Here is a 22,414-nt window from a genome sequence, read left to right as displayed (position 1 = left end):
TAATATCAATATCTTTATTGTCATTGCCCCCTTTGGGGACAACGAAATTACTTGACTGCTCCATAAAAACACTAATTAAACAATAAAGTATAATACAGCAAGGGAGATTAGATGACTATCAAAGTCCGGGCTTCCCATTCAGGGCCGAGATCGCTCTGGAGAAGAAGCTGTTCTTAAGACGGCTCGTTCTTGTCTTCATCGTCCTGTATCTCCGTCCCGACGGCAAGAGCTCAAAGAGACAGTGACCAGGATGCGATGGATCTTTTACTATGTCCAGTGCCTTCCTATGGCACCTTATGGCACAATTTAAATTGTGTTTTTGTTTAAAAAAAACTAATGTAGCTGAGCCCCCAGGTTCAGTATTTGATCCACCTGAGAAGGAATTTCTGAACTCTTGACGCATTCCTGCTTTCTGTCCTGATTTCTGGCTTGCTCTGCTGTACTCTGTGGTTCTGGCTCCATGTTCTTGACTGCTGGCATTTCCCATCTCCTAGTTTCCGACTCCTGTGACCTGACATGATTATCCAGGCAGGAGATAGATTAAGAGCTCTTAAAATATACATGTAGGTAAACCCTAGGGATTTAAGGGTCAATTTTAATTTCATTTTTTAAATATATATTTACAACTTGCTTTTCTTAACTGAAGGTAGCCCCTAAGCAGTAAATGCTCCAATGTCAAAAATAAAAGCAGACAATATGTAACAGTACGTAATAACCAGGAAGCAATTTAGTGGGTTCACATGTTGCTCATGATGCTAATTTTCTTTCCATGTAGATTTTGCAAAACATTTTCCAGAAATGGAATGTTCAAACGTGCAGTTCTTTTCTCAGTGAGGGAAGAGGAGTCTTGGTAGAAACTTGAAAGAGTCAGTCAGATTCTGTTTCCCTTTTAACACAATTTCCACCGCTAGGAAGCTTGCAAGCGAAATGTATTTTCCTGAAAATATGACGGTGGTTTATTTTGTTTCTGTTTGCACAAGCTGGCTTCCAACTGCGTGCGTTGTCTGTTCCTAAATGCAGTATTATGACCTCTGATACATAGTGAACTGGTAGCTCAGCGTAAAGATCTAAAGGTCAGAAACAGGTCAGAGTTTTCAAGCTCCTCAACCTCAATTGCATCCATTTAAGTCCGTGGCTGCCTCTTAAACGCTTGCAGCCATCTCTTCCTGTGCTTAATCTTAGTAGCATGAAATGATTAGAAAGCTATTGTCATTCATTGAAATGCTGCATTTACGTTGCCATATTGTCAGATATATTAAACTTGGGAAATGTATACTGCATGCACACATTCAATACGATTTTGTCCACATTCATATCATTTATGAAGAAAGCTTAATAGCAAAAGACAAACCTTTAAAATAAGGAAGGAGAGGAGCCAGAACGCTGTGGTTTCAATTTCTCCATCTTAATGTTTGACCATTCGCTTTTGAAACAGGTGATGTTTTAGGTAATGTGTTTGACTTGTGGAACAATGCAAGTTTTGCTTTTTCTCTCACTCACTGATAATGTATGGAGTAAATTCCAGCTGTATATTTTGCAGCATAATTTGTGGGCCTGCCCACCTCTCCAAGGCTTCTTTATTTCAGGCTCCCAGACTCAAGTAGACGAGGTTAAGCTGCCCCATGGCATGAGATGGAAATTGGGTTTGCATATTCTCTGAAGCTGCTTTTGGCAATGAAAAGAATTCCCTACTGGGTGCAAAGGGGGATTTCCCCTTATTGCAAATAGCAACTTTAGAGGAAGGGTTTTCCTCAGGATCCGTGTTATGGTTAAAGTAACTCACTCACCACATCATAACCATCAATTCCCACCCTTACCAGATGCTATATGCATTGTTTAAAACCTGCATGTCAAAAGGGAAGGAGCATTTTAATCTTTTATCTCGCTTGTTCTATATACTTTCTGGTTCAGGACTGTAAACCTCACTTTTGATCCACAATCTCTACATATAAAAAGGCTACCAATGAGAATCGTATAGAATTGTTTACAAAATTGCACTTAACTATGGGCGCAGATGACTGAAAGTTCATGCTTTCCTTTCTGGTCCTGTGAGTTACAGTGGAATTAATTCTCCAGTAGTGCAAAAGATTAACTGGATACAGAAGATACTGCCAGAGAAGTGTGCAAAGCACACTTTATGCTTATTTAATTCAACTGAGACACAGATGGTTAGATTTGTTGTGCTGTATACAAAGCATGCATAGCTCTTAAAAGGGCTAGCTCATCATCATCACCATCTCATTTATTCGTCATGTAACCAAGATCAGAATCACACTCTGCTTCAAAGGACAGCATTCTAGACCTATATCCTCTTCAGCCTTCAGCTGAGTTTATCAGTTGTAATGTCAAGTGCAATAGACTTGAAAGAGTGAGTGTATTTTTAATCAAGCAAAAGCCACTGATACAGACTTGAAGGAATTGATGCAGATGCAGTAAAAGGACAACAGGAGAGACTACAAAGCAACTTCCCAAGTATAGAAGTACTTGGATATGATTGAAGCCAACGTCTTAACATGCCACAGATCCTTTGATCATTTGTTGTATGGACATTTCCTCCAGTTGAAGTGAGAATAGGACTGTTTGCCTATGTGAATAACCCCAAGGTGAAATTGCTGACTTACATCACACCAAATTACCGGTAACAGTCTCCAAAACCACCTTAGGAGGCCATGTTATGTATACAGAACCTGAGAGGTCTATGACTGATCCACCTGCAGAGTAGAAGGAGCCCATCACGTGTGCAGGAGATTTTCCTCAGGACCACTGCAGAAGAGGAAATGGTTGAACTTCCCCTCCAGGCCTTCTGCAGTGGCATGTTTTCTCTCCGCCCCTCTCTGTTTAAAAGCAAAGATGCATGTTAAATGCAGAGAAGCATTTTAATGTTATATCATGTTTGGCCCTATACATTTATTGTTTCAGGATTTCATGCATCCCTTTTCTATAAGAGATATATTGCTAAATTATTAAACCTCCCACAAGAATGCAAACTGTTCTATATTTTGGAAAGTTGTTTGGCCATTCACCTGTTCTCTTTGAATTCAGACATCTCTTAAGATACTGGCACAAAATTTGGCACAAAAGTTCCAAAGATTGAGGAGCATGTATGTGTGGGTGCCATTGAATTCCATTACAATTACAATTTCACACCAGACATTTTCCAAAACTACACTGTTTTTGGCACATCTGGAGATACTGCAACTGCTATGCCCCCTCTGGAGGAATCCTCTTCAGAAAAGTACCTGCTGCTCCACAAAGTAAGTGTTATGAAGGAGTGGGTTGCACATGGAGATGGAGAAGGGGATCTGGGATCTCCAGGGGTTATAACACCCCTGAAAGAGCACCACCTAACTTCCACTTCTTAATTCCTGTGCATGCTCAGATATAATTTATCACATTGCGGTATTTTGGGATTCAACAAATGGTAGGTTTCTGGGTCCGGCCTTGGTGCAAGTCAATGCAGTATTGCATTTTATGAAGAAGAATTTTAGAAGTTCTTACAGCTGGAGTTTGGCATTAGAGAGCACTTGCTATGGAACTAAGAATCTTGAACCTCCTGGAAGACCTACGAGAATGTGTTTGCATTGCAGTGCCGTCCATTAATCCATAATGAACCATAATGGCAGTGGTCCATGTTCCCATTATATGTTCCTGAGAGCTTCTGAGTTTAGAGTAGTTTGCCAGAGTTTTTCGAAGCTGAGCTTTCAAACAGTTGCAAACAGTTCCAAGAAACGATGGCTTGCTCCTGTCTCCTCTATAGAGCAGTTTCATTAAGCTCTCGCCATTTGACTGTCAGCCGTATAAGGAGCATTTCAGGAGCTGTGCTATTCTCATTGCCGCTCAAGATACCCAAACTTTATTCTGTGCCGTTGCTGCTACTCTCTGAGCCACAAATTATTTAGAAGGAATCATTCTGCTGCCAGCCTTTGTTACATCAAGCAGGACTCAGCTCTTATTAGCATTTTCCACTAGTAAAAATAATAATCCCTGAAGCTTTGGTGATTCACTCACTTGTTACCTTTAAGATCCCAGCTGATAATTAGTCTAATAGAAGTGTTTGGATGTCAAGGGATCAGGGGTCACAAGTGGAATTGCTTGGTAAAGCCTGTGCAGAATGTCAAACCACCATTGACAATATGAGGAGCAGCTAAAAAAATTAATGAGCAAGAAATGTGTTCTAGTGTAATTTATGTTTAGCTAGTGTTGGCCTCCACTTCTCAAATGGTGTCCAGTGAGATGTTCCATAACAACTACCTGTTCATTAGTGAGCTACGTGAATTCAGAAAGAGTTGCATGGTCATTTTCCTCTTTTCCAGCCGGTTGCACAGCAGTGATAGCAATGTTTGTTTTGGAATGTAGCATGGGTAGAATAGTTAGTCATGAAGAGAACTATACGCTGCTGCTATGGTGCTTGATTAGATCAGCACCAGCTGCCAATGGACAGCGTCCAACATTCGCTTGGGAGATCAGAGCCTGCTATTCTTCTGCAAATGAAGCTCTTTTATTTTTATTATTTTCTGCTAATGTGTCCTTTTGGGAGGGGGAAATGATTTTCCTTCAATATTTAAAGGCTTAGTCCTTTCTCAGAGGCATCAGCCTGGTATATGAAATGGAAATGGGGGATCGCTACAGCTGTTGGTCTCCAACTTTCAGCAGTCCCAGCCTTTTGGCCAAGTTTGCTGATGGCTCTGGATGAGTCTCACTTTTGGCTGTTAGGTGTAAAAGTAGGCAAGAGCTTTACTAAATATAATTAACACAGAGAAAAAGAACGGAGGGTGTGCATGTACAGAAGTTCAATACCCCAAAGTAGAATTGCACAGAAAAACCAGCCTGGCTCAATAGCCACAAAGCCCCCTCTCCAATTTCAAGACAGATAATAATTTTATTATTTATACCCTGTTGTTTGAAGGGATGCAAGTGGCGCTGTGGGTTAAACCACAGAGCCTAGGACTTGCTGATCAGAAGGTCGGTGGTTCGAATCCCTGTTATGGGGTGAGCTCCCGTTGCTCGGTCCCTGCTCCTGCAAACCTAGCAGTTCGAAAGCACGTCAAAGTGCAAGTAGATAAATAGGTACCACTCCAGCGGGAAGCTAAACGGCGTTTCCGTGCGCTGCTCTGGTTCGCTGACCGTTAGGTCCAGTCGTGACCGACTCAGGGGTTGCGGTGCTCATCTCGCTTTACTGGCCGAGGGAGCCAGTGTACAGCTTCCGGGTCATGTGGCCAGCATGACTAAGCCGCTTCTGGAGAACCAGAGCAGCGCACGGAAACGCCGTTTACCTTCCCGCTGGAGCGGTACCTATTTATCTACTTGCACTTTGATGTGCTTTCGAACTGCTAGGTGGGCAGGAGCAGGGACCGAGCAACGGGAGCTCACCCCGTCGGAGGGATTCGAACCGCCGACCTTCTGATCTGTGGTTTAGACCACAGCGCTACCCCGACCCCAAGTCAACCCTGTACAGACCTTATAGAGTCTGATTTCTTGCTTGAAATCTTACAATGCCTACTAAGCTACACTTGCAGTCATGAGAGCCTCAAGCCAGCCTGGCCCTGAGCCCAGAAATGAAGCACCAGAAAGTGCCACCTCCTCCCTTCTCCCACAGTTGCTGCCCAACCTGCAGGCTATGCGGCAAGGGAGAGGTGTTCCTCTTAGCCAGTGGTTTCTGTGCTTAAACTAGAATTTGCACAATGCTTCTTGCATTGTGCATCATTATCCCATTTACACTCATGTTGGCACCCTGTAAATCTGGACTGCTTTGCAATACCGGTGCCAATAGAAAGTACAAGCTCTGGTTGTGCTTTGCTCCCTGTTGAGTTTCCCACATGCTATTCCGGTGGGGGTGATGCTATCTTGAATGTGTGTGGGGACTGCAATAGTAATAATAATAATAATAATAATAATAATAATTTATTAATTATACCCCGCCCATCTGGCTGAATTTCCCCCAGCCACTCTTGGCAGCTCCCAATCAAGTGTTAAAAACAATACAGCATTAAATATTAAAAGCCTCCCTAAATGGGGCTGCCTTCAGATGTCTTTTAAAAATAGTATAGTTGTTTATTTACTTGACATCTGGTGGGAGGGCATTCCACAGGGCAGGCGCCACTACTGAGAAGGCCCTCTGTCTGGTTCCCTGTAACCTCACTTCTCGCAATGAGGTGTCAGGGGATGATTAGCTGCTTGTGCTTAAAATTGTGCCCCTTCAGAGTTTGTGCGGCCCCACAAACCTCTGTGTGTGACAGAGCTCCTCAGACATGTCTGCTCTAGTCACTAGTAGAGTCTGACAGTGGCTGCCTGCGGAAGCGCTTCCAGCAAAGAAGTTCCTTAACGGAAACGCGTCTCCTGGACTCACGACGTGGCAGCTTCCGGCGAAGCATGGGTCTCCCTGCAGTTGCTTCTGACACCTCCCCGCTATTTTCGCTGGATGTGTCTCTCACCCCTTTCTCTCCCCTGCTGTTTCCTGCCTGGGCTGCTGCGTCTCTCTCAGCATTACTGAGATCCTCCTCCAGAGACCCCTCGCTCCCCCTCCTTGTCCCTGCTTTGGCTGCTGACTCTCTCCCAGTCTCTGGGAGCCCTACCAACTCCCTTTCCTCTGATGTCAGTTCCCTGACATGAGGGAACCGCCAGAAGGCCCTCAGAGGAGGACCTCAGTGTCCGGGTAGAACGATGGGGGTGGAGACGGTCCTTCAGGAATACTGGGCCGAGGCTGTTCAGGGGCCCTCGCCTGTTTTAACGTTTGCCGGCAATTCACTTGTGACAGAAATACTGCGGCAATAAAACATAAATTTTAAACAAGGAAATCCAAGCAACAACATATATACAAATTCGAATACATTTTTGCATTTGCTCCTACCAAGTAGCTTTTACAGAATCATAGCTCTATTTTGTGGCTTGCATTTTTTTTTACAAAAGAAAGAAAGAAAAGCTTGACTTATCCTATGTTCAGCTATCTGATTTCCAGTAGCCACTATACTTTTTGTCCAAATATATGTCTCCCCACCCCAAGGTAGTTAATTACACAGGGGTGCTTTTATGCTTTATAATTCTCTAATGCTCTATAATTGAATTCCCACTGAAGCTTTGCAGAAAGTCAAATTAATTGTTGGCATAATGAAAAATGTGTTAAATATAAAGGAAGGTGCAGTGTACCAAAACATGTTTATTAAATGCCTCTGTTTTGAGCGCTGTGGAAATGCTAAAGGATGATGTGAATCACAGGAAAAAAAGAACAGTAAGAGGGGAATATGTGCAGGTCGAACAATATATCTCCCCCTGGGTGTTCCTATGTATGGAATCCTGGTATTGCTTGAACAAGTAATCCATGAATAGAGACCAATGTGATTACTACTGCCATATCGTAGTGTTGACTTTGTCTTTACTCGTAGCTTCCCAGAAAACCTGAAGTTTATTTAACAGATAGTACCTGTACTTCTGGAAAATAGAAGGGGAAGAAATTGAGGCAGTGAGAGATATTACTTTCTTGGGCTCCATGATCACTGCAGATGGTGCATGAAATTAAAAGATGCTTGCTTCTTGGGAGAAAAGCAATGACAAACCTAGACAGCATCTTAAAAAGCAGAGACATCACCTTGCCGACAAAGGTCCATATGGTTAAAGCCATGGTTTTCCCAGTAGTGATGTATGGAAGTGAGAGCTGGACCATAAAGAAGACTGATCGCCGAAGAATTGATGCTTTTGAATTATGGTGATTGAGGATACTCTTGAGAGTCCCATGGACTGCAAGAAGATCAAACCTATCCATTCTGAAGGAAATCAGCTCTGGGTGCTCACTGGAAGGACAGATCCTGAAGCTGTGGCTCCAGTACTTTGGCCACCTCATGAGAAGAGAAAACTCCCTGGAAAAGACCCTGATGTTGGGAAGGATTGAGGGCACAAGGAGAAGGGGACAACAGAGGACAAGATGGTTGGACAGTGTTCTTGAAGCTACCAGCATGAGTTTGACCAAACTGCAGGAGGCAGTGGAAGACAGGAGTGCCTGGCATGCTGTGGTCCATGGAGTCACGAAAAGTCAGACGTGACTAAACGAGTAAACAACAGCAACCTGTACTTCTGCTCTGGTGTCGCAGACCCTGCATGATAACTGCCCTGTAGCTAGCTATCAGAGTGGGACACCCATCACAGAATTGTGGAGTTGGAAGAGACCGTTGAGGAAGGAGGAGTAACAAAGTTGAACGATGATTGACAAAGCTGAAGCATCAGTGGGGACAGGATCTGGGGATCCACCCACGATATCATTGCTGGTTCCCATGGTATTATTGCTGGTTCAGACAGTCTGGTAGTCCCAAATCAGCATCCTCATTCATTAAATTCCCATTCCTGCAGGTACAAAGAAATGGGCTAAAACCAGTTCTGCTTATGGTGAAATTCCCATGCTAAACACAGCATGACAGCTGTGTTTTATGTATTATGGTCACAACGTGCTTAAGTTAAGCCTCCTTCCTTTGGGGCTTAGCTATTGCTTGTTTAGGGATTGTATGATGCTGACAGCCGTTTTGTCCTGCAAATGGTGTCAATATATAGGAATTGGTTTTGATTCAAAAGCTGAACAGGCTCGATTGGCCTTGTAAACTGCCTAGAGAGGGGAGTGACTGACAGAGCCACATTTTAGCTGTTGTGTGTGCCCTTTGTAAGAATGAAGTATGACTGTTAAAATAAATAAATACATGACCTATTCAGGTTGAGTTCAAAGGTCAGCTGAGATCAAAACGATCACAGTCACACATAACAGGCCTAGATTTCCTGCTTGAAGTAGATTTGTAGGCAGAGAACTAACTTCCATGAAATGAAATCTTACAGATGAATGCTGCCACATAGAACTGACAATCAAAATGAAAAAGGGAGCTTGACCTGCATCACAGTTAACATTTACAACAAATCCAGCATGTTGTTATACAACAGAAGGTTGTATCTGCCAAGCAAATAAAACTGCATATTAACATTCCTACCACAACCAGAAAAGAGGTGAGGAGAGGGGAGAGATATCTCTGTTCATGAATTTAATGCAACGGGTTTTTACTATATGAGCTTGGTGGCTAACTGCAATTTGATTTGTTCTCCAATTAAAGATGCACATTCGTTAAATATATGCAAATAAAATAGTTTATTTGTTTTAATAGATGATGCATGTGACGAGCCTCTTGTGTGTCAATGAGACCAAAGACAGAAGCTTCTTCTAAGATGCTACTAGCAAGGATTTGTATTTTAAAACAGAGGCAATATATTTTTAATAGATCAAAAGGTTTCAAATTAATTTTAATTGACTAAATTTTGCAGCTCTAGTAAAAAACAAACATTAAAGCCCTTTGGTGTCTTCTACTGAACTGAACCAAGTTACACACTACACTTATGGGATTACTCTGGAATGAATTGGAGTAAAGTGGTTTAAAGATGCAATTATAGAGACAATTAATGATTGGGGCTATCAGGGAGATGGTAGGATATATAAGGCACAGGATGCATTACATAGGGAAACAAGAGTTATATCCTGTTGGGTCCTGTACCCAAATTCTTAGGCTGGTGCCCGGCAGGCTTTCTGGCAAACCTTTAAAAGATTATGTCCAAAGTATGGCTGCTACTGCATACATATGGCAATTTGTGCGTGTTGCAGAGCATTGGACTAGGTGTCCCTTCCAATTCTACAATTCTATGGAAAATGTAGGGTAAGATCTGTTGTCTGTAGAGAGCAGGGTAGAAGGCTCTGTTTCTAGGTGGCAGAAGTGAAGCAAACTCCATTTCTGCAACAACTGGATTGCATGGCAGTTAAGGGGCAGGGTTTGCTGTACAACAACAACAACAACAACAACAATTTATTTATACCCTGCCCATCTGGCTGGGTTTCTCCAGCCACTCTGGGCGGCTTCCAACAAAATATTAAAATACAATAGTGCGTCAAACATTAAAAGCTTCCCTAAACAGGGCTGCCTTCAGATGTCTTCTGAAAGTCTGGTAGTTGTTTTTCTCTTTGACATATGTTGGGAGGGCGTTCCACAGGGCTGGTGCCATTACTGAGGAGGCCCTCTGCCTGATTCCCTGTAACTTGGCTTCTCGCAGCAAGGGAACCGCCAGAAGGCCCTTGGAGCCAGACCTCAATGTCCAGGAGGAACGATGGGGGTGGAGACGCTCCTTCAGGTCTACTGGACTGAAGCCGTTTAGGGCTTTAAAGGTCAGCGCCAACACTTTGAATTGTGCCCAGAAATGCACTGGGAGCCAATGTAGATCTTTCAAGACTGGTGTTATGTGCAAATGCTGACTATACAGCTCTCTGAGGTAGCAGCTTTCCAGTCTCTACATCCCCAGCCTAGAATGCTCCAGATGTTTTGGTGCAACAGATCAGAACAGTAGACTTACTGTTCTGGAAGGCATGTGAAAGTTATTCCTTTTTACCTCATGCACGCCCGCCACTCATTGCATAGCAGCCTTCCACAACATAATGTCCTCCAAATGTCTTGGACCACAGCTCTCGCCATCCTTGACCTCTGGCCAAGCTGGCTGGGGCTGATGGGAGTTTGAGTCTAACAAAACCAATCAGCATCTTGCTGGGAAAAACCCTTCTGCATTGATTACAGAATTGATGCCTGTTGCTGCCTCCACTGCACACGAAGTCAGTCTTGCTATGTTTAGCACCTGCTCAAGCCAGGGCCTATGTGGGGACGAGGTATGGAGAACTTTTGTATTTTAATTTCATTTAATAATTGCGTTGGCCATCATCTAAAACAGTGTTATCCTCTCTGTGGCTTACAACGTGCCAATAACATTGCATACCCTCCAACGTTTCTCTAACCTTTAAAGCCTTATATGGCCTAGGATGCTCATACCTATGGAACCGCCTCTCCTGGTATGTCCCATGGAGGACCTTACAGTCTTCAAATAAAAACATCTTGGAGATCCTGGGCCACAGGGAGGTTAGGCTGGCCTCAATCAGAGCCAGGGCTTTTTTGGCCATGGATCCGATCTGGTGGAACGCTCTGTCACAAGAGACTAGGGCCCTGTGGGACCTGACATCTTTCCGCAGGGCCTACAAGACAGAGCTTTTCCACCAGGCCTTTGGCCCAAGGCACAGTCTGACCTCCCCTCTCCTTCTGTAATCCTCATAGAACTCTAGCCCAATGGTTGCCATTAATTTGATTCTGAACTGATTTTAGAATGTATTTCAATTAATTGACTGTGATTTTATGTAAACTGTGCTATTTTTACTGTTGTTAGTCGCTCTGAGCCCAGCTTTGGCTGGGGAGGGCGGAATATAAACAAAATATTATTAATGAAAATAGGGACATCCTAAGGAAAAATGGGGCATTCTGGGATCAAATCAGAAACCGGGACGGCTTCTGTAAATCCAGGACTGTCCCTGCAAAATAGGGACACTTGGAGGGTCTGGGACACCATGTTGACTGCCCTTGCTCTAAAGGATGTCACTCTGAGCTTCCATCTTTGTAGCATGAATATCTGTAAGCCAAATGGCGATTTTTATTTTGCTGTATTCCCTCATTAGGAACAGTTCAGACACAAACACCCAAGGACATTGGACCCTGGATCTCCTGCTTCCTGCTAAAAACAACAACCCCAAAACCTTAAAAAAACTTGCTTGCAGGGTTGGTGAGAGATCCCTTGTGATCTCGTGGTCACCATGTTGGACTAGAAGCTGGGAGACCAGGACTGAAATCCTCACTTAGCCATGAAACTCACTGGGTGCCCACTTCTCAGGCCAGCTTCCCTCACAGGGTTATTGTAATGATATTATGCAGAAAGGAGAACCCAGTATGACTCCTTGAGCTTCTCAGAGAAAAGATGGCATATACAAGCAGTAATAAAACAATACAGTGCTGTGGTGGAAATAGCAGAAGATGCCTTGCATAACGAATCTCCATATTTATTGCTGCTGCTCCAGGGAGGCTAGCAGGATCTGTGTGGGCGGCACAGCAGTTGTTATGGCAAAACAGCAGCCGTAGCTCCAAACCCCAGTTTGATAAAGGCCTAGAGGCCACATGCCCACATAATGTAAGACAGCCGAGAGTTTCAAACTTCAGACTCTAGGACCCAAGGGCTTCAGAAATTGTGCACAATTTGTATGGCATGTGAAAGATAAGAGCGAAAGAGATTTATTTTTTTCAAAATATATTGTCAGTCAGTTTATTTAGAGTTCTGAGTGCTGGTTATCAGGCACAAGAGAGCCTTTCTGGCAGCAGTTTGGAAATTTCTTCCTGTGTGTGCTTTAAGTGTTTAACTGGCTATAAGGCTTAAAAAACTTTTCAGGTCATTTATTATGCTGGCTTGATTAGCATACTTCCAGGGGCATCTTATCCAAGTCTGCATTTGTACTGAACTATATTTATTATAATATTTAATAGTATCATATATTTATTATAATATTTAATAATATATCTTCTATTCTATTTCTACTACTGCTACTACCACTACTACTATATTTAACTGTTTTATAGGTGGAATTCTTTTTAAATGCTTATATTGTTTTTATATATGGAATTGTTTTCTATATGGAACTTTTTTTTAAAAAAAATAGTTTTTACACTTGTTTTATAGTTGTCACTATTTCATCAGTTTGAGAATGTGTGTTCTGTTGTTGCAACTCACACTGGGACTTTCTGGTAAAGGGAGGTTCAGAAATCTAATATAAATAAATGGTTGTAGGGGAAATCTGGCTGCCCCACAAACATGGCAGACTATTAAAAACTTAAGTCCTGACTCATTTATCCCCCCCACCATGGACGTTGAAAGGTTGAAAGATTTCACCAGTCCTCCAAGGTCTGTGGTTTCCTTTTCCTTCTGATCTGCTCCCAACCCCTACACAATGTGCCCCCAACGTTCTGTCGGGAATTTCAGCCCAGCCCAACTTGTGAGCACCCTCTGATTCACTGGGAAGTATAATGCTGGTTCACCAAGTTTTATTCATTCATTCATTGTTGCATTTATATACCACTATCTTCCTCCCATGAGTTCAAGGTGGTATACTTGACTCGCCTCACTTAGTCCCCACTGCAACCCCAAGATGCAGAGACTGGCTCAAGGTCACTCTGTGAACTTTGACCAGGGTCCAGTGGGGATCTGAACCCACGTCTCCCAGCTCCTGGCTCTTAATGGCTGTGTATATGCCACCTTATTTTCTAGCTCTAACCGACACTGGACAAAACTGAATAGTAACTGGACTTCCAGGAAGAGATTCCTCAGTTTAATTTTTAGACTGCTCACACCTCACTTTTCTTCTGTTTTGTTGCTAGGCAACCTTGACTTTCCTGGTTGTGACAGTGAATACCAACTGCTGTTTTGCTTGATTCTTCCTCTCTCCTCTCTCTCTCCTCCCTTTTTTAACCGAGGAAGCTGTCTGTGGCATAATGTCAGATGCTCTTTTCCACATATCAAGATTTACAAAGCCAAACTGCGCTCAGGGGTTTTGTTCCTCCCAGTTTTTAACAATTGAAATATCCACTCGTGTTGGTTTTTTAAAATAAAGTGTTTGCATTCTTAGTACGTAAAACAGAAATTTCCAGACAGATATTTCAAGATTGGATGACAGGCAATGTGAAAACGATTTTGCTCCTTGGACGCATTCACATTTTACATTTTTTTAGGTGTGCACAGGAATATCATGTGGCAGATTACACTCATTGTATGTTGCTGTCAACCTCCTTTCAAAGAAATCCTCTGACAGTAATTCTTTCCCTCATAAATATTGTGTGGCTATTGCCTGATTCTGAATATTTTTGATTTAGTAAAATGTCAAGCCACTGGGTGGAATCTAATGTAGTGCTAAGGCAATTGGCCCATCAATACCAGGATGTTTGCTTGCACAATGTAACGCTCTCCTTCCACACACTCCCTAAGGTTTTCCTCAACTCTGGGTGATGCCCAGTGTTGGATGAACAGACTATCCCTTCCACTCCTCCTCCTCCTCTGCTGCTCCCTGTATGCCTCCAAAATCTTGTCTGGAGCACATTTTGGGGGTATGAAGAGGGAATGAAAGGAAGGAGAAGTTCAGCTTTGCAAGCAGAAATGGATCACACAATCCTTTGGGGGGGAAAAGGTAAAGGCAAAGGAACCCTGGATGGTTAAGTTCAGTCAAAGGCGACTATGGGGGTGCAGCGCTCATCTTGCTTTCAGGCCGAGGGAGGTAGCGTTTGTCCACAGACAGCTTTCTGGGTCACGTGACCAGCAAGACTAAACCGTTTCTGGTGCAACGGGATACCGTGACGGAAACCGGAGCGTACAGAAACTGTTGAGAATTCCGTTCCACCTTAGGGTACAGAGATGTGTGGAATTGTTGCATGTCACGTATCTGTTTACATTCCAGCACAGTATGCTGGGAACTTCTGTTTGTGTACAGCTTTTGCGTTTCTCTCTGAGATGACATGAGAGAGAGATGACATGTTTCTTTGTTCTGATTTATGTTTAATAAATCTGTAGCTGTAGCATGACTTATGCCTCACGCCTACTTCTGTGTGCGAACCACACTCTGCTAATTGCATGCCCTGGCTTTTGAAGTTCGGGTCGCTGATTTACGTAGGAGCACGGGCCGATGGAAGGAGACGTCTGAGCTGGGCTTGCCAGCTGGCCTCCTGGCCCCTCTGCATGTCGACAGAAACACAGTTTACCTTCCCGCCGCAGCGGTCCCTATTTATCTACTTGCAATTGCGTGCTTTCGAAGTGCTAGGTTGGCAGGAGCTGGGCCAAAGCAACGGGAGCTCACCCCGTCGCAGGGATTTGAACTGCCAGTGTTCTTAACGGCATGCCCAAGTTGGTTTAGACCACAGAGCCACCCGTGTCCCTGTGGGTATCACTGGATGACACCCTCTGAATGGCCAAAGAGTGTGCTGTTCCATAAGGGATGCTATGCTTGGTGCAGATGTATAGCATGGCTTTCTTTTGAAGTACTCTAACACCAAAATAGATTGCCTGCATTTTGATGATGTCCTACTGGTTCAGTGGGTCAGTGCGTCTGGCTGCTAACCAGAAGGTTGGTGGTCTAAGGCCATGCAGGGGTGGCGAAGGGCAGGGTTCCTGCATTTCAGGAGGTTGGAGTTTGGTTCCCTTCCAGTTCTATGATCTATGATTTTAGGTTGATTAGATACAGTTTCAAGCACCTGGTGGAGCCATTTGAAGAAGCCAGGCTGACATCTGATGCTTTGTGACTGCAAGAATTATGCCTGGCTCACTGGGAGAGAGATCATGGCCAAGCCTATTAGAACACATTGTGAGTAAATCTGTCAAGTAATTTGCATTGCATTATCAGGCTTGTAAACAATTTCCATCTTCTTGACTGGTAGGCTTATATTGAATGAGGAGGACTGGGAGCAAATCCTGATGATGGGCAAGGTATTATGGGATGGATGTTTGCACAAATATCTTCTGTGTATTTATACAGGCAATTTTTGGCAGGCACCATTCCGTTGGGCCCCAATTTACTAAACACGCCGGTGTATAATGATTAATAAGGCAAACAATTATTCACGCCATTACTAGCAGCACATGCTAGTACTATGCTGAATTTTTGTGAGGGCCAAAACTTTGCTGCAAAAGTTGCTATTCTTCTTCGGAAATATTCATGAATCCTTGTTCCTGCCCTTCCACATTATAATGCTTTCTCCTGTCTTTAACCTCTTTACTGCCGTTGGTATCCCACTTTTAGGGAGCAATATTAAAATGTCAATATAATTCAATATTTTCCCCCATTAAGTAAATATTCCTTGGTCACCGAAGCATTGACTGTTGCCCCCGTGAGAACAGTTAAAGACAACCTAAAAATGTGTTTGTGTTGAGTCAACCTAGAATAACTGAAATCACATTTAAGGATTAATTAATGGCCATGAGCACTACCAAACAACACATTTATAAATCAAGGAATCAATATATCTGTAGTCCATGTCTCCTGCATTTTCCACCCTGGCTAGATTTTCCTTTAGTTCCTATTCAGCCGTGCAAGGTTGTATAATCATGGCACTGAAAATGTCATAGCAGCCACATTCAAACAGAGTTCTGCACTTCAACACCTGCCTGATCTAACCTGAGTTGCAGGATTGTACAGGTGCAAAAGACTCAATTCTCTATTCCTTCCCCACTTTAAGAAGTTCAAATTAATAATTGCACCAGGCCCTTTCGCACAGTGTGCAGAGGCAATCAACAGGCAGTGACAGCCAGTCATGAGTTCCTGCTGAGTGTTACAATATGGAACTTTTGTGTTAGTCACACTGTGGGTGCGCAAAAATTGTCTGTAGGTTAATTAAGTCTTTTCATTTGGTTCAAGAACACTCATGATCAGCCCAGAATAGCTATAACCACAGAACTGGGGATTATTCTCTCAGATCAGAGCCCTTAGAGTTAGGGGGAAAAAGGTATGTATCACCTTTCTTTAATCACTGCATGTGCATTGGGACATAATTGGGCTGGAGGTTATTAAAAGCTCCCACTTTTCAATTCTTAGCTCTCAGTGGTGAAAGAACAAAAAGAAAAACCTTACCCATCCAGCACTTAGTTTCTGCCAGAGGAGTTTGCTTAACAGAGGCTGGTGGCATTGTGGTCTCTCTGGAGATCTCATAACCGTAAAAAGTAACCAGCACATGTTTCAGGAGAGGCAGTTTGCCACGAGAGCTTATTTGCTAGCTTGGGACGTCTGTTTATCGAAATAAAATATATTGTGCCTTGTGGAAAGAGCCATAGAATTCTCCCTGACATGTTTTGCGATTACTTTAATATCAAGCAGTAAGCCTGTATTTGGAAGGATTAATCCAGAACAAGCACAAGCAGAACTCACATCACTCTGGATCCTGAATTACCTACAGTCTAATTTTTTATTTTTTTAAGCCTTTGAGAGTGCTTGACAGAAAATCTCTGTTAAGAAATGCAGATTTTGGCCCAGGACACTTTTCTGTCCAGACCAAAAGTGTTGTTTGCTGCCATTCTTAGTGTTTTTATGCCCTAATTAAATATTATGTTGCAAAAATAATAAGGATGGGTGGGTGGAAAGCAGGTGGGGAATGAGAAGAGATAGGAGCTAAAAAGCTCTGGGGGAGGAGAACATTGACATATCCAGAAAAGCTCTAGTTTGGCAGTGGCCAGGTAATGCACTCTAGGGCAGCCTTCCTCAATCTGGTGCCCTCCCGTGATTCGGACTACAACTCCCATCATTCCTGGCTAATTGCCATCTTGCTTGTGGCTGATGGGAATTGTAGTCCAAAACATCAGGCAGGTTGGCTACAGCTGCTATGGGTCAGGCTTCTCCCAACAGCTGATAACTGATTCCCTTATCACACTAACAGTTATTTGTGTGTTTGTGTACGTCTCTTTACTTCTGGAAAGCGGCATTTAAAATTAGCACTAAAATTGCCTGGACATGACTTTGCTCTTCTTCTTTGCCTTCCTCTCTCCCCGCCCCCCCTTATGTTTGAGCTGAGAAGATTGGGATTACTTTGCCATTTTGCTTATCCTTAGAAAAAACACCACACAACCCAACTAATCCTGGATTTTGCTGTGAAGTGATTTCAACCACTGCTTCTTCCTGCACCTTGAAATAGTTACAGCTTCATCTCCACTGAGGCTCAGTGCAGTAGAACTTACCTAATGCTCTGACAGCATTCTTAAATAAATGACAATGTGGCGTGTTTTGAGAATTTCAAGTCCAAAGGAGCTCAGAGATGTCTCCGCTGCATTTGGCTTTAATTGGACACCAAACCGAAAAGACTCTGAGCTCTCCAGTTGTGTGCAGGTTGAAGTTGCCTCACATGTAAGTCATTTTAAGGAAATGGCACCAGCATGTTGTTGGCACTTGCGAGGGCTCTCCCGACCCGTGGAGATGGCAACATTGACCCTTAGAGTGAAATCTAACTCCTTGAGTTTGCAAGCTTTACAGAATAACACGCTTTCCAGAATGCAAGTCACAGAATTGGAGACAATTAACCAAAACAATAATAAATAATAATAAATTTTTATTTATACCCCACCCTTCCCGGTTCAGAAACCGGGCTCAGGACGGCTAACAACAAATTTAGACACTTAATTGTAAAAGCAGCATAAAAAACAGTATAAAAACATGAATAACAATAAAATTCAAACTTCAGAAATCAGTTTGGGGGAAATCCATCTAATAAGCATTAGATAATCCCCAGGGCTAGCTGGCTGAATTGGTGATACTTGGGCCAGCGAGGAGGCCAGGGGAGAATTAGCTGTGGGGTCTCAGAGCGGGTGATCTTCATAAAGGGGAGGGGGAGGGAAGAGACGGGAAATCAGGCTGAAGGGAAGGGAGATCAGGCTGAATTCAAATTAAAGGCCAGGCGGAATAGCTCTGTCTTACAGGCCCGACGGAAGGCGGTTAAATCCTGAAGGGCCCTAGTCTCATGGGACAGAGCATTCCACCAGGTTGGAGCCGTCAGCCATCACTGAGAAGGCCCTGGCCCTGGGGGAGATAGTCTGACTTCCTTAGGGCCCGGGACCTCTAAACTATGGTTATTCATGGACCTTAAGCAAGCATTGTGTTTATGTGCTTGTTTGTTTTTTTGAAGAAATGCTATGCAATGGTTTAAATGCAAAGCATAGTTATGTGGTTAATTGCAACAGACTCCAGCTAGATGGCATTAACATGGTAAGCTGATCTCACTCTGGCAAATGTGGACAGCCACCCCATGTGCTACTCTTGAGCTGGGTAACACAGACTGCTTGCATGTTGTTAGCTAGGTGATATGCAGGGCCGAGCATGAAAAGGAGTAAAGGTATTAGTTTTTAAAAATCACAAAAGAAACATAGGAGGAAGTGATCTTCTATATATGTACGTAAGGCCTAACTTCTTATCTGTATAAAATTAAAAATAGTGAATGTATATGGGAAGAGCGAGCAAACTGGGGAAACATGCAGAAAAAGAACACACGGTTATCACTGGTCTCTGGTGGGTTGGTCTTGCTATCTAGTCCCAGGTATGCAGACATCTACATACAGTGGTGCCCCGCAAGACGGAAAACTCGCTAGACGAAAGAGTTTTCCGTTTTGGAGGTGCTTCGCAAAACGAATTTCCTATGGGTTTGCTTTGCAAGACGACAATGTCTTGCGAGTTCCTGCTGGTTTTTTTTCCTCCCCCCCTTTTTCTAAGCCGCTAAGCCGCTTATCAGCTGATCCGATCAGCAGATAAGCCGCTAAAAGCCGCTAAAAGCCACTAATACAGTGGTGCCCCGCAAGACGAAATTAATTCGTTCCGCAATTTTTGTCGTCTAGCGAATTTTTCGTCTTGCGAAGCACGAAATCCCATAGGAATGCATTGAAAATCAATTAATGCGTTCCTATGGTCAAAAAAAGTCCAAACAAAGCCAAATTTGGTACAACAACAGTTTATTAACTGCTCTTTAAAGTCACACATACTGTAAAGAGCAGTTCAAAAATTTAAGGGAAAATAAATTAACTTTATAAACAAAACATGTCTTTGTTTTTAGTCAAAGAAAAAAAGTCGTGAGACGTTTTCGTCTTGCGAAGCAAGCCCATAGGGGAAATTCGTCTTGCGAGGCAAATCGTGAACGGAAAAAACTTTCGTCTAGCGAGTTTTTTGTATTGCGAGGCATTCGTCTTGCGGGGCACCACTGTAGCGCTAATCCGTCAATGGGCTTGCTTTGCAAGACGAAAAAACCGATAGACGAAGAGAATCACAGAACGGATTCTTTTCGTCTTGCGAGGCACCACTGTATTGTCACAAGAATAATGCTGTAGTCCTCCTAGCTAAGTGAGATAATGGCCCACAATGTCCCTGACAGTACAATTCTTTCCATGTTTGCTCTGAAGCAAGCCCAGCCATGTTCAGTGTAGTAAGTCTGGTTTAAATTAGAAGCAAATCTCATAATTTGTCATTTAAATGTAGCAAGACATTTGTTTTGATTGTCATTTAAACAAGTGATTTAAAAGCTGCAGCAGATGGCCGTGCAAACCACTTGAGGCTGACCACACAGAAAGATCCATTGGATTCCTGATGGGAGGAGTGCCACTAGCCTCTTAATTCTGCCCTGAATCCAGCAGGCTTCTTTTATTCAAAACTAGCCCCTTCTTCCCACATTTCCAATTGGCTCTCTTCTTTTTTTATGGTGATGCCTAGCAGAGCTTTGGTATGATGTCATACTTCCTTAATAGCTTCTGTTCTTTGCATATTTAATCTGGGCTAATTTTAGGAGCTACTTCTCAGCGAAATTCCAGTTTAGAATTGGCTTAATGCAGGGAGTCAGATTAATGAGCCTGAAGTTAGCAAATAGCTCTGCCTTCACAGAGAGCTAGTAGAAGCTGTAAGGGTGGATTCATACATAATTTGAAGCCATCAAGGGAAGAAATGGTCTTTAAGTAGCTTTGTTGGCAAGGTGAACATAACTGCAAACCACATGACATTATGCAAATGTCTATGTGGTTCTGTGCCCAGGCAGTTCTGCTAGTGACATGGTTGCCATAGAAAAGAAAACATCTGAAGGACTGGAGGGAGTTGGGCAGGGGATATGGTACAAAACTGCTATGTCTGATTAGCCACACACATCTGTTCTGCATGTAATTTGTGGACACATAGGCTCTGCACATGCTGTTGGGATGGATTCCCCCACCCTCAATCTTCTGACTGTGCATATGTAATAGCAGGTAAAAGGTAAAAAGGTAAAGGACCCCTGGACGGTTAAGTCCAGTCAAAGGCGACTATGGGGTTGTGGCGCTCATCTCGCTTTCAGGCTCAGGGAGCCGGTGTTGGTCCACAGGCAGTTTTCTGGGTCATGTGGCCAGCATGACTAAACCGCTTGTGGCGCAACGGGACACCGTGGCAGAAACCAGAGCACATGGAAATGCTGTTTACCTTCCTGCCGCAGTGGTACCTATTTATCTACTTGCACTGACGTGCTTTCAAACTGCTTGCTAGGTTGGCAGTAGCTGGGACAGAGCAATGGGAGCTCACTCAGCAATGGAGATTCAAACTGCCGACCTTTCCGATCGGCAAGCCCAAGAGGCTCAGTGGTTTAGACCACAGCGCCACCCCTGTCCCTATATGTAATAGCACTGCCATGCACACAATGTAGAGGCCATTTGGGTGGTAGTGTGAATGCACATAAGTCATTCCCTTCTATATGCATAGAGACACATTTCCCTTACTATATGGGAACAGAGTTATTATTATTACTGTTCTATGCAGAAGCTGCATTATTTGCAAATGAACTAATTCTGTAGTTGAGGCTGAACATCTGGAATGTGCCACAGCCGCAGGCAGATGAGCAGTGCCGTGTACGGGGCCCACCATGAAATCAGTCGTAACCATGCGACAGGTTGTTTCTAAGGGCTCAGCCACACTTCTGCTTCAACAAAGGGCTCGGCCGACAACTACAAGAACCTGCCAACAGCAATCAAATCAATCTGGCTAACCTGACTCAAAAAAACCCACCCACCCCACTCACACATGAAAACAAAGTTCACCACAGCCAATCCCAACCAACCAACCAACCACACCCTTAGCCAACCCACTCACCACCAAAGGAATACAAGGAATACAATAGTAAAGAGAACCCGCACAAGAGATGCTGACACAAAACCCCACACATACAACAAGTAGAAGAATAGAAGGATTGCCACCCGACCCCACCCCCACTCACCATGGCCCCCTCCACCTCTTTCCCCTTTTCTTCCTAATGTAACACTAATGTCTCACAGCAAATGAAACTGATCTGTAGAAAACGCAACTTGAAAACAGAGACATTGCACATACAGTACTTTTGTAAACCAAGAAATCCTTAATAAAAAAATACGTTAAAAACACACACAACCCCCCCCCCCAAAGGGCTCAGCCACGCTTACGCTTCTCCCATGCCTAGAAAGCATGGCTCTGAGCCATTCTCCACCAGTTTCATGCTTTCTAGGAAGAGGTCTGAGCAGTTGTATGTTTGCTCTGCAACTTTCCCCTGAAATATAAGCTCTTTACTTCTGAATCGGAACAAATAATTCATGGAAAACCCCATTGCCATTTGGTCCTATTCAGCAGTATATGGTGAATTTCCCCGGGGGAAACCAGTGGGGTATAGGGAGGTATGGAGGAGCCCAACGTCATCCCGTTAGTTCAAGGATTTCCTTCTGCACAATAGGACTTCTTCTCCCCAAATATGCTTTGGACAGAAAAGATTTGCTTGGGGAGGGTCATGAGAAGAAGTGGAAGCCCCATTGTACAGGTGGAAGACTGCACTAATGGGACAATTTTGTCCTAAGTGTTACAGGTTTGGGTGGCACCATTTTTCGGTGGAACCTATCTTGAAGTCTGGTCCAAATGCTAAGCTTCCTGTGACAAAGGGATGAGGATCTGATGGACAGGTATAGACATGATTGTTTAGTCATTTAGTCGCCTCCGACTCTTCGTGACCCCATGGACCAGAGCACACCAGGCACTCCTGTCTTCCACTGCCTCCTGCAG

The 22,414-nt window shown here is 43.6% G+C and overlaps 1 protein-coding gene across 3 annotated transcripts in view; it reads left to right on the top strand.

Annotated features, from left to right (window-relative positions):
• SH3GL2 (SH3 domain containing GRB2 like 2, endophilin A1) overlaps window positions 1-22,414 on the top strand; it is a 90,203-nt gene that overhangs the window by 26,499 nt on the left and 41,290 nt on the right. The window contains exon 2 of one of the 3 annotated variants that reach the window (XM_082205115.1): window positions 8,812-8,976. The exons of the other annotated variants lie outside the window; for them this stretch is intronic. The gene's annotated coding sequence lies outside the window, so the exon portion shown is untranslated. The remainder of the gene's footprint in view (window positions 1-8,811; window positions 8,977-22,414) is intronic. 3 annotated transcript variants of the gene reach the window in all.

The sequence above is a fragment of the Podarcis vaucheri genome (genome assembly GCF_965113315.1).
Source record: "Podarcis vaucheri genome assembly, chromosome: 17".
NCBI classification, from domain to species: Eukaryota; Metazoa; Chordata; class Lepidosauria; order Squamata; family Lacertidae; genus Podarcis; species Podarcis vaucheri.
The sequence above is the reverse complement of the archived record's forward strand: the minus strand, read 5'-3'. Positions and strand labels throughout refer to the sequence as shown.